At 38.9% G+C, this 17757-nt stretch overlaps 1 long non-coding RNA gene across 1 annotated transcript; it reads left to right on the forward strand.

Annotated features, from left to right (window-relative positions):
- The first annotated feature begins 566 nt into the window (after nucleotides 1-566).
- LOC143478409 (uncharacterized) lies at nucleotides 567-17297 on the forward strand. The gene is made up of 3 exons (XR_013121743.1): nucleotides 567-1934; nucleotides 3589-3659; nucleotides 16094-17297. It is a non-coding gene; the product is annotated as an uncharacterized LOC143478409 (long non-coding RNA).
- Nucleotides 17298-17757: the final 460 nt, after the last annotated feature.

Consider the following 17757-nt stretch of genomic DNA (forward strand, 5'->3'; position numbering starts at 1 on the left):
ACTGATATCGCACTCATTAATTACACATGCAATTGGCAACATCAACATCTCAGATTACCAGAAATCTCAACGTCTGGGGGCCCCCGAGCCCCTACACCTTCCATATGATAATTCCAGTATTTACCCAATTCCTCCCAGATCCCACATGGTGAATATCAAGGCTGCAAACAGGCACATGCAGATTCCATCGAGAAAAAACTGATTTTGAGGTGAGAAAGTAAATTTCTGAATCAAGACTATTTTGTGTTTAGTACTTATACTATTGCAGATAAAACCATATGAACTATATTACATTAAACTGTAGTTTCTCAGGTAAATTGGGACGCATTTTTCCCCTGTTAATTTCAAATCATTTGGCTAATACAGCTAGTTAAACAATGGCTGACAGGGGTGGGGTGGGTTGTAACACAGCTTTAAAAAGTTTTACAACCATCACCTTACATATAACTAAGAAAACTTTCTTGATTTTAATAATTTTAAAGAAAGACTGACAGAGGTGTGCCTGCAATTGTTTTTAATAAATCTTCTGATGAGGTCACAAAGAAGGACAAGTCAGTCAGATCAGTTGCAAAGGCACATGGTATCTGCCATGTAACACACACACACACACACACACACACACACACACACACACACACACACACACACACACACACATTGACGTTTTTTTACTATTTGACCTACATGATCTTTACACAGGTACATTGTATTAGTGTTCATTAAGCATACATATTGTTAAATACGTTTGTTAAAGTACCCTAATTTACAAACACACACACACACACATACACACAGGAAGTGGATATGAGTTATGGTCAGTCACAGAGAGAGGTAGAGAGATTGTTCTAGATTGTTATTTTATTTAAAACCACTTTTTGAAGCATTTTGCATGGTGTGGCCTCTGTTTTTGCTTCTTTTGTCTAATTTTTACAACTTACCCCAGCATATGTTACAACCTACCCCGGAAGAAGAGTTGGTTGTAACGGTACACCGTGTATTTGACATCAACGCACGAGGGCTCTGATATTTGAATTGAGGTTTGAATTGGTGCTATTTGTAATAAACAAATGTCTGTACTTTGTATAAAAGGTTGAGAAATCTAGCTAAAAAAATCAGTGAGTTACAGGTGCTGAAACGAACATTTAGGCACAATTCCAAAAAGAAATCATAGGAGTCACGTGACCGCGGCGAGAGCTCCAGATATTCGCGGTTTTATAATTTATTGGATTTTGTGTTCCTGGCTGAATTGTTATATTAGTAGAGTTTAGAATAGTAATGGCGACTTCGTCGAAAAAACAAGCTTCTAAACAAACTCCAAACCAGATCCGTACGACGCTGAAGTTGGTTACTTATTCGCAGTTTCAGATTCGTTTGCTTACTTATTCGCAGCTCCGTATTCGGAGGCTCAAGTTGGTTCCTTATTCAAAAAGGGTGTCTTCACGATGCGTTTTTGTTGCGCACTTTGTTTAATAGAGATACATTAAACAATCGATTGTAGGAGCAAACATTTAAGAGGTTATTGTTTCCTATACTGATTTTGTGAATGTAGAACAAAATATTAAAATATAATGAAAGCATTTCTTGCGCACGTGCTATCCTACAGTGTCCGTGTGAGGACAATACTCAATATTACTGTGTTCACAGTCGACAATCTACAGGCATATAAGTGCCTGTTATATGTTTTTTTTCAACCATATAACATTAACATTACTGGTGTAGTAGTGAACTGATATCGCACTCATTAATTACACATGCAATTGGCAACATCAACATCTCAGATTACCAGAAATCTCAACGTCTGGGGGCCCCCGAGCCCCTACACCTTCCATATGATAATTCCAGTATTTACCCAATTCCTCCCAGATCCCACATGGTGAATATCAAGGCTGCAAACAGGCACATGCAGATTCCATCGAGAAAAAACTGATTTTGAGGTGAGAAAGTAAATTTCTGAATCAAGACTATTTTGTGTTTAGTACTTATACTATTGCAGATAAAACCATATGAACTATATTACATTAAACTGTAGTTTCTCAGGTAAATTGGGACGCATTTTTCCCCTGTTAATTTCAAATCATTTGGCTAATACAGCTAGTTAAACAATGGCTGACAGGGGTGGGGTGGGTTGTAACACAGCTTTAAAAAGTTTTACAACCATCACCTTACATATAACTAAGAAAACTTTCTTGATTTTAATAATTTTAAAGAAAGACTGACAGAGGTGTGCCTGCAATTGTTTTTAATAAATCTTCTGATGAGGTCACAAAGAAGGACAAGTCAGTCAGATCAGTTGCAAAGGCACATGGTATCTGCCATGTAACACACACACACACACACACACACACACACACACACACACACACACACACACACACACACATTGACGTTTTTTACTATTTGACCTACATGATCTTTACACAGGTACATTGTATTAGTGTTCATTAAGCATACATATTGTTAAATACGTTTGTTAAAGTACCCTAATTTACACACACACACACACACACACATACACACAGGAAGTGGATATGAGTTATGGTCAGTCACAGAGAGAGGTAGAGAGATTGTTCTAGATTGTTATTTTATTTAAAACCACTTTTTGAAGCATTTTGCATGGTGTGGCCTCTGTTTTTGCTTCTTTTGTCTAATTTTTACAACTTACCCCAGCATATGTTACAACCTACCCCGGAAGAAGAGTTGGTTGTAACGGTACACCGTGTATTTGACATCAACGCACGAGGGCTCTGATATTTGAATTGAGGTTTGAATTGGTGCTATTTGTAATAAACAAATGTCTGTACTTTGTATAAAAGGTTGAGAAATCTAGCTAAAAAATTCAGTGAGTTACAGGTGCTGAAACGAACATTTAGGCACAATTCCAAAAAGAAATCATAGGAGTCACGTGACCGCGGCGAGAGCTCCAGATATTCGCGGTTTTATAATTTATTGGATTTTGTGTTCCTGGCTGAATTGTTATATTAGTAGAGTTTAGAATAGTAATGGCGACTTCGTCGAAAAAACAAGCTTCTAAACAAACTCAAAACCAGATCCGTACGACGCTGAAGTTGGTTACTTATTCGCAGTTTCAGATTCGTTTGCTTACTTATTCGCAGCTCCGTATTCGGAGGCTCAAGTTGGTTCCTTATTCAAAAAGGGTGTCTTCACGATGCGTTTTTGTTGCGCACTTTGTTTAATAGAGATACATTAAACAATCGATTGTAGGAGCAAACATTTAAGAGGTTATTGTTTCCCATACTGATTTTGTGAATGTAGAACAAAATATTAAAATATAATGAAAGCATTTCTTGCGCACGTGCTATCCTACAGTGTCCGTGTGAGGACAATACTCAATATTACTGTGTTCACGGTCGACAATCTACAGGCATATAAGTGCCTGTTATATGTTTTTTTTTCAACCATATAACATTAACATTACTGGTGTAGTAGTGAACTGATATCGCACTCATTAATTACACATGCAATTGGCAACATCAACATCTCAGATTACCAGAAATCTCAACGTCTGGGGGCCCCCGAGCCCCTACACCTTCCATATGATAATTCCAGTATTTACCCAATTCCTCCCAGATCCCACATGGTGAATATCAAGGCTGCAAACAGGCACATGCAGATTCCATCGAGAAAAAACTGATTTTGAGGTGAGAAAGTAAATTTCTGAATCAAGACTATTTTGTGTTTAGTACTTATACTATTGCAGATAAAACCATATGAACTATATTACATTAAACTGTAGTTTCTCAGGTAAATTGGGACGCATTTTTCCCCTGTTAATTATTGTTAAATACGTTTGTTAAAGTACACTAATTTACGCACACACACACACACACACACACACATACACACAGGAAGTGGATATGAGTTATGGTCAGTCACAGAGAGAGGTAGAGAGATTGATCTAGATTGTTATTTTATTTAAACATCAACGCACAAGGGCTCTGATATTTGAATTGAGGTTTGAATTGGTGCTATTTGTATTAAACAAATGTCTGTACTTTGTATAAAAGGTTGAGAAGTCTAGCTCAAAAATCCAGTGAGTTACAGGTGCTGAAACGAACATTTAGGCACAATTCCAAAAAGAAATCATAGGAGTCACGTGACCGCGGCGAGCGCTCCAGTTAGTCACAGTTTTATAATTTATTGGATTTTCTGTTTCTGGATGAATTGTTATATTAGTAGAGTTTAGAATAGTAATGGCGACTTCGTCGAAAAAACAAGCTTCTAAACAAACTCAAAACCAGATCCGTACGACGCTGAAGTTGGTTACTTATTCGCAGTTTCAGATTCGTTTGCTTACTTATTCGCAGCTCCGTATTCGGAGGCTCAAGTTGGTTCCTTATTCAAAAAGGTGGTCTTCACGATGCGTTTTTGTTGCGCACTTTGTTTAATAGAGATACATTAAACAATCGATTGTAGGAGCAAACATTTAAGAGGTTATTGTTTCCCATACTGATTTTGTGAATGTAGAACAAAATATTAAAATATAATGAAAGCATTTCTTGCGCACGTGCTATCCTACAGTGTCCGTGTGAGGACAATACTCAATATTACTGTGTTCACAGTCGATAATCTACAGGCATATAAGTGCCTGTTATATGTTTTTTTTCAACCATATAACATTAACATTACTGGTGTAGTAGTGAACTGATATCGCACTCATTAATTACACATGCAATTGGCAACATCAACATCTCAGATTACCAGAAATCTCAACGTCTGGGGGCCCCCGAGCCCCTACACCTTCCATTCCAGTATTTACCCAATTCCTCCCTGATCCCACATGGTGAATATCAAGGCTATAAACAGGCACATGCAGATTCCATCGAGAAAAAACTGATTTTGAGGTGAGAAAGTAAATTTCTGAATCAAGACTATTTTGTGTTTAGTACTTATACTATTGCAGATAAAACCATATGAACTATATTACATTAAACCAGTGGTTCCCAAACTTTTTCTGCCATGCCCCCCTTTAGTAGATGAGAATATTTTTGCGCCCCCCCCCCCTACACCCCCCCCCCCCCCCCTACTGACTAGGGATGTGTTGAAAACTTACAAAAACAATAGGTTCACAACTTTGGTTAAACATGAAAAAAATAAACTGTAAGAAACCTTTTAAATGGTTCAAGAATTCTAAATATAATTTAAAATAAATAAGGAGATGAAATAAGAGAAACAGCAATACATATGCGGCTAGTTTGCAAGCGCAGACATCACGCAGAGCACAAAGCATGTAACGGCCAGAAATATGTGTAGGCTACTGTGTCTTTAAAGCCTGGTTTATACTCGACGCGCCGCGAGCGGCGCGAGGGTCCGCGCGGCGAAAATGACGTAATCGCTGTGGCTCCGCCCGTGCGCGAGGGCCTCGCGCGCTGTCGCGGCGCGAGGTCGTGCACCTCTCGAATTTTGTAACTTCGCGCGCGCGCCGCGCTTCAGCGCGATGGACAAAGTCATGTTTGCCGGGTTCATACACCTATACAAGGTGGAATTAAAGCACTTGTACGTCACTTTAAAGGTCCATTTCAATATTTCCCAGCACGTTAAACTTAATTAAGTTAAATATTTATACATATACTCGAAATGAATCGAAATAATTCGCTTTTTTATCACATTATTTAATGGTTGTTTATTTTCAAAACGCCCAATCTTAACGTCTTCACGTTCTCTCATGTTTCGTCCTGGAATTACAAGAGGCTCGTATTTGTTAACGTAATTTCAACATTTTAATGTACTTTAGCCTAAATTCCAGCACTTTTCAAACCTGAAACACAAAGCAACATTAAAATGCGTCAGGTAAATGTTCATTCCCTTTTTTGAGGGGTGTTTCTTTATACTACCACATATAGTTTCGGACAACATTGCAAAGTCATATTTATGTTTGATGCCTGGTGTATATATACGGTCTCTGGTCAGGTAAAATGTTCTTTCACCGGTTTTGCAGAGGTTTTTTATTCTCCACTGCCACCTATCGCCACCTATCGTTTCGGAGAACACTGCAGCGACGCTCGCGACGTTCGCGAAAGTATAAACGCCTACACCGCTCGCGCAGGGTCGCGCGAGGTGGGCGGAGCCGCGCGCTACGGTCGCTCGCGAAAGTATAAACCAGGCTTAAGGGAGCGAGTGGAGCGCGCGTATGGAATATTGTTTTTTTTTAGCTTTCTGCCGTAGACCGAGTCAGACCACTGCTCTTTATTTTATTTCTGTAAGTAACGCATTAAATGAGCTTTGGACAACTCACCAGTTCATGTATGAACAGTGAAGTATTGCTGTAGCCCAGGTTTATTTTGGTCAACCAGCAAATAAGTGGAATACCACCAGCGCGAGTATTAAGGTTGAACTAACTCCGAAAGGCAAGCAATACAAGCATAGAATTTGCCTGAATAGATCTGTTTTTATGGATCGGTCACATTGTCCCCGATACCCGATCTAGAATTTTTTCAGATATTAATATCGGAATCGGTGCATCCCTAATATTGACACATGTGCACGTTTTACTTTCAAGCTCCGCGCCCCCCCTGCAATAGCTCCGCGCCCCACCTAGGGGGCGCGCCCCCCACTTTGGGAACCACTGCATTAAACTGTAGTTTCTCAGGTAAATTGTGACGCATTTTTCCCCTGTTAATTTCAAATCATTTGGCTAATAGGCCTACAGCTAGTTAAACAATGGCTGACAGGGGTGGGGTGGGTTGTAACACAGCTTTAAAAAGTTTTACAACCATCACCTTACATATAACTAAGAAAACTTTCTTGATTTTAATCATTTTAAAGAAAGACTGACAGAGGTGTGTGTTAAGTGCCGAGGCTCTTAGTTTATTGTTGGACAAAAGCGTACAGTGCCCTAACAAGTGGGTTGCTAGGCAACACAAGGCAAAGCAAATAGAATACAGAGCAATAGATGAACTACACCCCGTGACATCCTCCTTTACAAATAAAGTAGTGCAACAATGTCAGTTTAAGAACTATATAGCATAAGAAATCTTGGTTACAACATGAATGAATATATGAACAAGTTTTCTCTTAATTTTCTTTTTTTTTGAAGTCTCAAAGTTTTTATTATAGAAAACTATTATAGATTGAGTCTCTCAGGTGGCTTAGATAAGCGTCCAACCCTGATGTATGTGCATCCATCAACCGACACAGGCACAGTTTGCTCAGCCACAGCAGTCTGTGTGGCCTACAATAAGGATGTCATCAGCAAGGGGTTCGACACCTTTAAGTCCAGTCAACAATTCGTGTTGCTTGCGTTGATACACCTCTGGTGCGACCGAGACACCAAATGGTAGCTTCAACCAGCGTTTCCTACCCCACGGGGTCCAGAAGGTGGTCATAAAACTGCTCTCATCATCCAACCTGCATTGTAGGAATGCATGCCTGGCATCTACGAGGGTGAATACTCTTGCCTTTGGTAGCTTGTACAGCACATCCTCCAGTGTCGGCATGATGTAGTGTGATCGCTTCAGTGCTTTGTTCAGAAACTTGGGATCTAGACATATTATTACACTAGAGTAGTATCGCGATACTTCGTCATTAAAAACGGTACTATACCCAGTTTGCTTAGTATCGGTGCTATAGGACTAAGTGCGTTTTTTTTTTTTTTAAGAGCAGTATTTCCAAAGAGTGCCACACGGGGGCAGTGTACGCGTACAGCAGTGCAGCGCTTGCCTCCTCTCTGCAGAATAAGAAGAAACCGTGTACGATGGCTGATAATACAAGCAATATTGCGGACCGTCCTCAGCTTGTTGAAAAACTACACGCACGAAGCGAAATATGGAATTATTTGCATACATTTCAGACAGTCATGGCAACCCCGTGGACACATCAAAACCGGTCTGCAAACGGTGCTTTAAAGCTGTACCAACCAAAGGAGCCAATTGATTATTTTTACATAAAATGCGCTTTCGTTTGACCCACCCAATGTGCCGTAATGCACAGAACAGTTGGTAATGCTGAAATGGCAGCTAAAACAAACGCAGTGTGTTCGCAGCTCGTCTTAATTAAACAAGGAAAGCAGCAGAAGAGCTGTGTGGAAATACTTTGGATTCGAAGCAGATACAGATTGAAAACCGAAGGACATGAACAAGCCAGTTTGCAGGCGGTGCTTTCGGAACATTTCAACGAAGGGCGCTAAAGCTGTTTATAAAAAAAAATTTTTTATAAAAAAAAAATAAAAAGTAGGGGTGGGCATAGATTAATTTTTTAAATCTAGATTAATCTCACTGAAATCTTGAAATTAATCTAGATTAATCTATATTAAAATGGCTCATATGCGTGCTACCCAAGTAATGACTAAAAGTCAGTTTTTGAGGTAGGGTTTCTTAATACAGAGGGTGCATTAGACCAGGGGCTCATCTCCTGTTTCCAAAATGCATCAATGACTGCTTGAGGAAGCTGTTCTACTCTGATACTTGAAGAATAAAAAAAACATGCTCAATAAAATGTAGGCTACTCATGTTCAACGGTTTATTCAGTTAAACATGAATTTGTAAGCCTACATACTGTACATTAAATAACATGTTTATTTAGCTAAACATGATATTTGAAATGTAAGCCAACATTTAGTACATTTAACCTCACGGACGTAATCAAAAGTCAATTTTGGTCCTCTGTAGTTTTAACGGTTAAAAAGAAATATTTAAATAGCGATGAATCTAGCGCTAGGACCATGCAGAAAACGACCGCTCCGAGCTCCGCTCCGGTAACACTTTACGTTCCTAAAAATTTATTTTCCATGAAGCAAACCTGGCGACTTCGTGGCTGCATCCATGTAAAAACACGTACGATTTGTAATTCACAGGTTTAAAAACTCGTTCTCGCCCCTACTGTGCAATTTGGTTAGGAATACAGCCGAGCTAAACTATCAAGTTGAAAGTCATCATAGTTTGCTTACCCATTTTGATCCAGTTCCCAACCCAACTTTAAGAATAGATTAACGGCGATAATTTTTATATCGCACGATAAGAGTATCAAATTAACGACCGCCGTTAAATGAGCACAGTATCTGACTTTGGTATCGAAAATCGTATCAAATTTCAATACTTTTTAAAGTATCGTATCGAAGTTGTAATTCTTAGTATCGTGACAACACTAATAAGGAGTTACACTTTCAAACGGTTCGGTCACTGCTGGACCGCGGTCAAGCTATCCGCGCTTTTGCGATTCATCCGTGCTTTAAATCTTATTGCGCCTATATGCGTGATTTTACGGTATTTCGCTGCTCACCGCATACTAAACCTGTATAAGCGCAGAGAAACACTTTTGCGTATTTGAAGATGCAGCACTGGTCATTGGCATTTTAGCCTTACAAATATCATATGAAGCTTTGTGGTGTTTTTTTAAATGCTGAAGGTTTGTAGTGTTACCTCGCGTCGTAGCAACAGTAGCAAGGCACATTTTACACAGTACCTGACGTTGAGCAGCATCTTTTTTAAAGCCAAAGTAATTTCACACAACTGATGTGCTGCCCCTCTTTGGTATTAGACTTTCAGTTGTGTCAGCTTCTGTCGAGCCTGAAGCCATTGTGCAACAAGTTAAAGTGCGCTGTGTGAACTTCACTTCTCCACCTCCCTGCCTCCTGCTCGCATTTGCTCCGTTCGTCCTCGGCTCGCTCCCAAGTCACGTGACCAGTTTAAATCGCAGCCTGTGCGATTAGAGAATCACGTTTTAAAATATCGCGAGATTATCGCAAATGCAATTAATCGTTCAGCCCTAGCATGAGCCCTAAACGTACACAAGTGCAGCCTGACAGGAGTGAACTCTGTGAGGTCTTCACTATCTCAAATGACAAACAGTGTTTCTTGCCACGCACCACACATTCAGTGTCAAAAACACCCAAGGAGCTCAATATCTCTCCTGAGTACAGTTTTAATTTGGTGTTGCTAGGGCAAAGTTGTGTGTCGGGTTCCAGCCTGGTCTTGTCTTTATAGCTCATCACGTTGCAGGTGGCCCCAAAGTCCAGCTGACAACGCTGTGGTTTGTCGTTGTGTAGACGCAGTGTGACAAACCATTTCTTCCCCTCTGCTTCTAATGCCCCGATCGACTCATGCATGTAAATGTCGTCATCTGCCAGTCTGTCCTCAGCTGCATTTTCCATGCATACTGTAAAAAAAACATTTTTTTAACAGATATTTACTGTAAATAAATACAGTATTTTTCTGTCTTTTTCATAATAAGAGAATATACCTGTAAAAATACAGGAAAATGACTTTTTTAAAGAAAACTCCTTTAAATATACAGGGTTCATACACTTTTTTGACAATTAATTTCCATGACTTTTCCATGACTTTCAGGCAAATTTCAATGACTATACATTCTCTAAACATATGTGTAGACATGAAAAATAAGAAAAAATCCAGGCCAAAATTCCACAGTATATCATAAATTAATGAAAAGCCACGTGGTTTAATTGAAAAAATAAACATTTACCGTATTTTCAATATCAATATACGTCGCACCTACAAAGTTTTTTTAATGGAAAATGTTGTAGCTATAAGCCGTATCCGGGCTAAAAGTGAGTCCCCGCTTACCGACGGGTCTGGTTAACGACGGACTGGAGTTACGACCGACTTTTCGTAATTTTGCGCGGTGCGCGAAGGTGCAGTGGCAGCACAGTGGAGTGTAGTGGAGTGGTGTATAGTGTATGATAAGCTGAAGCAGCGCAGCCTCCACCGTAGCCCATCTCGACAACGCGATCGCTCTTTCTCGCGTTGTACGCACGCAGTTTTTTTCTATACTGTATTTATGATTAAAGCGTATCTAAATCTAGGGTCACGCTTAACGACGAAAACTGCTTTACGACAGACTTTTTAGTCTCTAACCCCATCATTAACCGATTGGTTAACCACACAGTGCACATTTTGCACGCGTCCTTGTCTTTCTCAAACCACAGCTTGTATTTGTCCAACTGAAGCAGCCATTGTTGAATCGGCATTTACCAGCATTACGCTGATTTACATGTCAAAGTACAATCTACAGCTCCGTTTGGAGTCCGTCGCTAACGCAGCGAACTAACGTGTGAAGTTACGTTAGCGGTCCGCACAATGAAAAAAAAGGCTATATATATATTTCTTCCGGTTATCAGAACGACAAACATTTATTGTGTCAAGCAAATTTCCATGACTTTTCCAAAACATTTGAGTATTTTTATTTTTTCCAAAACTTATCCAGGCCTGGAAATTGCTATTTTCAAATTCCATAACTTTTCCAGGTCTTTCATGACCGTACGAACCCTGATATACAAAGTCTGTAAATTTAAATTACAAGAATTTCTTGTTTTATAACAGGATTGTATATTTTTTAAGGGTCTTGAGTTTTAATTTAGTAGTTATCAGTGTAAAAATGCAGTTTTCAGTGTAAAAACACAGAACAATGCCTTTTGTAACTTCACAGTAATTTTCCATTTTCAAACAGTAAATTCATGGCATATTAAAATTCCATGTTATTAAAGAAATTATATTTAACCAAAAACAGCAGCCTAACATCTACATTTGACCAAAGCTAGAATTATAGTGAATTAAAATTTGAAGTAAAATATTATGTTAAATTTCCCATTTCCAATTCTCTAAATAACTCTGCTACCAAACCAGCTGTAAATTGAATCACATACACTAAGTACTGAACAACAGCCTTTTATTTGAAATGACATTTAAAGCAACAAGTTTAGAACGCAATACTGCTCCACTCTGCTCAAGCAAGTGAATAATATAAAATATTTGGTCCCTCAATCCTCAATCCCGGGCAATCAAGGGCTTTTGTGAGAATACGCAAAGATATAAGGCATTAGGAGATTTTTTTCAGAAAGGCCCATAAGATAACCTGTTAAAACTTTGCAATATATAGCAATAAGTTTGCGGAGGGGGGTCAGAGAAATAGAGAGAGAGAGAGAACGAGCGAGAGAGAGAGAGAGAGTGAGCGAGAGAGAGAGAGAGAGAAGAGATCGACCCATCCATACATTCATCCATCAGGAAACAGATCAGCAAACAGTTCTGTATGGTAGGGGTGGGCAGATCGATATTTATATCGATAGTATCGATACAAAGGTGAGGATCGGTATCGGATCGATACCACGGCGAAAATATATTCTTTTGCTGCAGTTTAGAGGTCTGCGCTTAATTTATTGTGTTTCACATCGATATCAGGATATCCAACAATGTTAAAGTGTTGAAATGTAAATTAATTAGACCGGCAGCCTCCTTAAAAATAACGCAAACCAGTATCCTTTGCCAGTGTGGTAGTGTTTTTTCCATGTACGGAATGAGGGAATATAAAAATAAGTCAGATCTTTCCCTTTTGTTCAAGCTCTAAAAGCAGACAGCACTCAGTGGAGTTCTTTCTGACCCTACCGGTACTTGTCCATCCGCAAAGCAAAGTTGGCATCTGTGGTGCTCCTTCTTGGCATGACACCCTGCTGCTCACAAATAGTTCCCTCTTGTCTAAGTCTAGCTTCTACAACTTTCTCCCAGATCTTCAATGTGTGGCTCATCAACTTAATTCCCTTGTAGTTGTTACAACTCTGAACATCACCCTTGTTCTTAAAATGGGTACCAGCACACCTTTCCTCCATTCCTCTGGCATTTTCTCACTCTCAACCATACCATTGAATAGTTGAGTCAAAGACCTCACTGCTATCTCTCCTAGAGATTTCCGTACCTCCACTGGTATGCCATCAGGTCCATCTGCCTTCCCTTCTTCATCCCCTCCAAAACTTTCCAAACTCTACTCTTTGTTCCATTTCATTCTCTTCATTCATTAGCTCCTCAAAGTACTCCTTCCATCTTCTCATCACACTCTCCTCACTTGTTAAAACATTACCATCCCTATCCTTAACAAGTCTAACCCAGTGCCTTTAACAGCTCCTCTATTAAAATCTGAATATTTCTTATCTGTCATATCTGAGAACCTTAATAATCCGCATAAGTTTTGGAAGGTCATTAAGTCTTTCTCTGTAAATAAGAAATCTCAGGTTCTTCCTCATTTTGTCTTGAAAGACTCAGTCCCAGTGTACGATAAAGCTGAAGTCCTAAATTGCTTCAATAATCACTTTGTGTCCTCCAGTTATTTATTTGACTCTACACGTGGATCTGTCCCTCTGCCTCACTGTACAAATTCTGAAATTGTTTCTGGAGAACGTTTCTCATTTGTGCCTTTTACTGTACTACAAGTTCATAAGGCTCTCAAAGCTCTGAATCACAGAAAGGCTCCCGGGCCTGATTTGATGGAGCCTTATTTTTTGAAAATGGCTGCTGATTTTATTGCACAGCCTCTCACAATAATTTTTAATCTATCAATTGAAAGCAAAGAAATTCCTTTAGTTTGGAAGTCAGCATTTGTTGTTCCCTTATTAAAAGGAGGGGACCCTGCAGTTTTAACTAATTACAGGCCAATCTCAAACTTGTGTTTTATCAAAAATACTTGAATCCCTTGTATGTGATCAACTTAAAGAGTTTTTATATTCAAATGAGCTTCTTACAAAACTGCAATCAGGCTTTAGGAAAAAGCACAGTACCATCACAGCTGCAACAAAAGTGATTAATGATATACTGATTGCACTAGATAGAAAGCTGCACTGTGCAGCTCTCTTTATTGATTTGTCAAAGGCTTTTGACACTGTGGATCACCTTGTCTTAAAACATAGACTCAGTAGTTTTGGTCTGTCAGATGATGTAATTTCCTGGCTCACAAATTATTTGAGTGACAAGAGCCAATGTGTTAAATGTGATGCTTTATGTTCTGAATTTATGAGAGTTCACAAAGGGGTGCCACAGGGGTCTATATTAGGACCATTGTTATTTATTATGTATATAAATGACTTAGGACACCATGTTTTTGATGCCAGTATCCATTTTTATGCTGATGATACAATTATTTACTGTTTTGGTTCATCTCTGGTCAATGCTGTTAAATCCTTGCAAAAAGCCTTTGACGTGGTGCAGCACAACTTGATGCAGCTAAAACTAGTCCTTAACTCTGATAAAACTCAACTCATGTTATTTTCTAATTCTAAAAAAGGTCCTCAAATTATCCCTACAGTGTTCACGCTTGAGGGAAATGAAATTGTGGTGGTTCACTCATACAAATACCTTGGTATTTTGCTTGATGACACTTTAACCTTTAAACCCCACATCGAGAATCTTGTGAAGAAACTCAAATTAAAACTGGGATTTTTTTTTCGAAATAAGTCTTGTTTTTCTTATGAGGCTAAAAAGTGCCTTGTCATAGCAACTTTTTAATCTATTTTAGACTATGGAGACCTGTTATATATGAATGCCTCAACTCAGTGCCTGAGAAAGATTGATTCTGTATATCATGCCTCTTTGAGGTTCATTACGAACTGTACATACCTGACTCATCATTGTGAGCTCTACTCCCGAGTGGGATGGCCTCCTTTGTCCACCAGGAGGTTGGTCCATTGGTACACTTTTATTTATAAGGCCATGCTTGGACTATTGCCCTCGTATATCTGTTCCTTAATCACACAGAGAAGTGTTGATGCCTACGGTCTGCGTTCCAATGAACATTTGCTACTCTCTATTCCTTATGTCCGCACCGAAATTGGAAAAAGGTCTTTCACCTTCTCTGCCCCTTCTTCATGGAACACTTTGCAAAAGGACTGGAAAATTACAGAACTGATCACGTTAAAAGACTTTAAAGCTAGATTGAGAGCAGTTGAGACAGCCTACCTCACATGCACCTGTTTTAATTAATTTTGTAAATTTTATTTGTTGGTTGTAACTGTAATGCTGTTGTTGCATCTTGGCCAGGGCTCCCTTGAAAAAGAGGTTCTTAATCTCAATGGGATTTTTCCCTGGTAAAATAAAGTTTAAATAAAATAAAAAAATTAACTCTTTACCACATTCCTTCCTTCTTCAGTTTCCACCATTTGGTCTTCTCTGGTTTGACGTTTTTTTGACATCATTCTACACACCACCATACGATGCTGTTTGGCCACGCTCTCTCCTGTCACAATCTTATAGTCTCCAATCTCTGTTGTGTTTCGTCTTCTACACAGAATGTAGTCTACTTGTGTACTCCTCCCTCCACTCTCATAGGTCACCCTATGTTCCTTTTTGGAAATAAGTGTTGACTACAGCCATTTCCATCCTCTTGGCAGAATCCACCACTATCTGTCCTTCCTGGTTCCTTTCCTTGACACCAAACCTACCCATTGCTTCCTCATCATCTGTTTCCTTCACCATGTCCATATAGGTCTGTTACAATCACCACTCTCTCCTCACTGGGAATACTTTCACTTCATCTAGATCAGACGTACTCAACTGGCGGACCGCGGTCCGGATCAGGACCCGAACGCAGTCCTGTCCGGACCCAATCTCATTCCTGATTAATTGGATACGGACTAAAAAAAACATATTTATAATTTATGACGGGAGAATTCATTTTAAACCGGAGCATTTATTTCAGGGCTATTGAAAAAACACTCCGTCACGAGTGTTATGTTCAACGCCCTGCCCCCCCCGACCTTCTACTTCTATCTTCAGACACATCACCCTATCTACACTTGTTTCACCTCTACTATGTTCTTTGCTAACTCCTCTTTCAAGACTAGTGTGTGCACACAAATCAAGGCACCAGTATGAGTAATACTATTTTACTACTTAACTTGATAAACAGCTATGTTTTCTGGTTATGTATACAAACATTTGTATGACTTTTAAATGGTCCCATGATGAGCTTATGTGCAGTCACTTTTGAAAGTTGTTCCACTTTAAGCAATCACAAACTCAAATAAAAGCCTGGTCAGAAATGGATGGGCTTACTTTAGAAACTGAATAATGGGGCAAGAACTCTACAGCTGCAAGCCCTGTAAAAATGTAGGTACGAGTCAAAACCATACACAGCTGCCAAAATCAGGCCCAATTCTGACCAACATGCCTCGTATCTTCCTGGATGTCAAACAAAACTGTCTGATATTTGGGGTTATTGTGATTTCAGAATTGTTTTGCATTTTACGTTACAATGTTATGCATTCTAAATTGATTAAAAAGTGCACACGATGTCCCAGAATTACTATATAGCCTACAGGTTGCAGGTTAAAACAGAAACATTTGATTTTCTCTTTTCACAGATGCGGCAGTGGGCACTGGTTTAATGATGCTGTAACGATCTGAGCGAGGCAGAACAGGGAGGCGGACACAAACGCTGAGGAGAGCGAGATTTATTCTAAGGAATTCCAAAGACGTGGTCAAGGTAACAGGCGCAGGTCAAAACGGGCAGGCAATCCGGACATGAATTACAAACACAACTAGGAGGACTCACGGACCAGGCAGGAACACACGGAGATCATGGGGAAAACAACGAGACATGAAACGGAAAACTACGAACGTTAGAGGTCACAAGGAACATGAATGGACAAAACAACCGATAACTAGACATGGGAAATACAAGGACTATAAATACACAGGACTAGACTAGGACCAGGGGACAACACTGATGACAAGGGTGTGGAAGACAATGGGAAACCATAGAAACAGACAAGCTGGGCAGGACTAACCGGCAAGGAACTACAGACACGAGGAACAGGGAAACTGGAGTGACAGCTAGGAGAGGGGGCGTAGCCCTACGTGACAGATGCCTAACAAGATCATTGAGAGAAACTGCCATAATGTTCAAAACCTGGAGTTATGGAATTTTCTTCCTTCTGGATGTGTCCTAATACGACATCTTTTCTAATAAAGTTAATGATAAACTGTTATGTAGTGACAGCTAACAGTGAGTGAACTGGGACTGAACACAAGTGCACAGTGATAATAGTGATGTGATCGTTTCATATAGCTAGGCGCAATTCTTAAAATAATTTCAGCACCCTTACCATCTTACTGTTACTGTTGAAAATGCCTTAAACAACTGTGTGTAAGCCCTTTAATGATCTGTAAGGACTATTGAAGTATTAGATTCTGTGATTGGCCCTTGTGCTTTGTATTAGCCAATTAAAAGTTCTCGTTGTAGAAGCATATTCAGTGTAGCTAATTTTTTCAAGTTGTTGATTTTCTACTGGGTGTGTAAATGAAACAAAGAAACATTTTTCCCAAGCAATCCTAATCTGAATCTTTTAATTGGCACGTGCTACTACAGTCCATACTACACAATAAACTGAGAATGATATAAGATAACTAGTGCTGTTAGTTCACATTATTGTTTATATTTTAGAATCCCATTTAATATAAATCTTTTCAACTTCGAGAACATTGTAAAAATCCATAGTAACCATCTTTTTGTGTTTTTTATATTTTTTTAGAGTCAGTTCAGTTGTCATGATTGTTGAAGTTCAACTGTCAAAATAAAGAGATTGAAAGTATGTATTATGGCTGAGCTTTTATTATTGCTTTTATTGTTTTGGTTAATGTTTTTACATTGTTTTAAATGTTTGTTAATTTATGTAAGTACACCATTCTTTTATCTGCTGAAATAAAAGGTAACTGTAAAATGTTCATGTAAGCTGGAATTTAATGACCAAAATAACCACAAAAATATTTGTTTTCAGAAATGTATTGTAATATTGGTAGTTTTAACAGAAACTTAAGATGTTAATACATCCCAAGCACTGTAAATTAATAGGAAAGAATAGCATATTTATTGGACTATTGGACGTTAAATTAAACACATAACTTTTGAAACTACTTTTATATAGGGTTAAAAATATATAATTTTACATTATTTTTGTGTATTTACAGTTTTTGACGACTGCTAACGTGCATTTCCCAATACTTGTGATACATTGTCAAAACTCTA

The sequence above is a fragment of the Brachyhypopomus gauderio genome, chromosome 16 (genome assembly GCF_052324685.1).
Source record: "Brachyhypopomus gauderio isolate BG-103 chromosome 16, BGAUD_0.2, whole genome shotgun sequence".
In the NCBI taxonomy this organism is placed as follows: domain Eukaryota; kingdom Metazoa; phylum Chordata; class Actinopteri; order Gymnotiformes; family Hypopomidae; genus Brachyhypopomus; species Brachyhypopomus gauderio.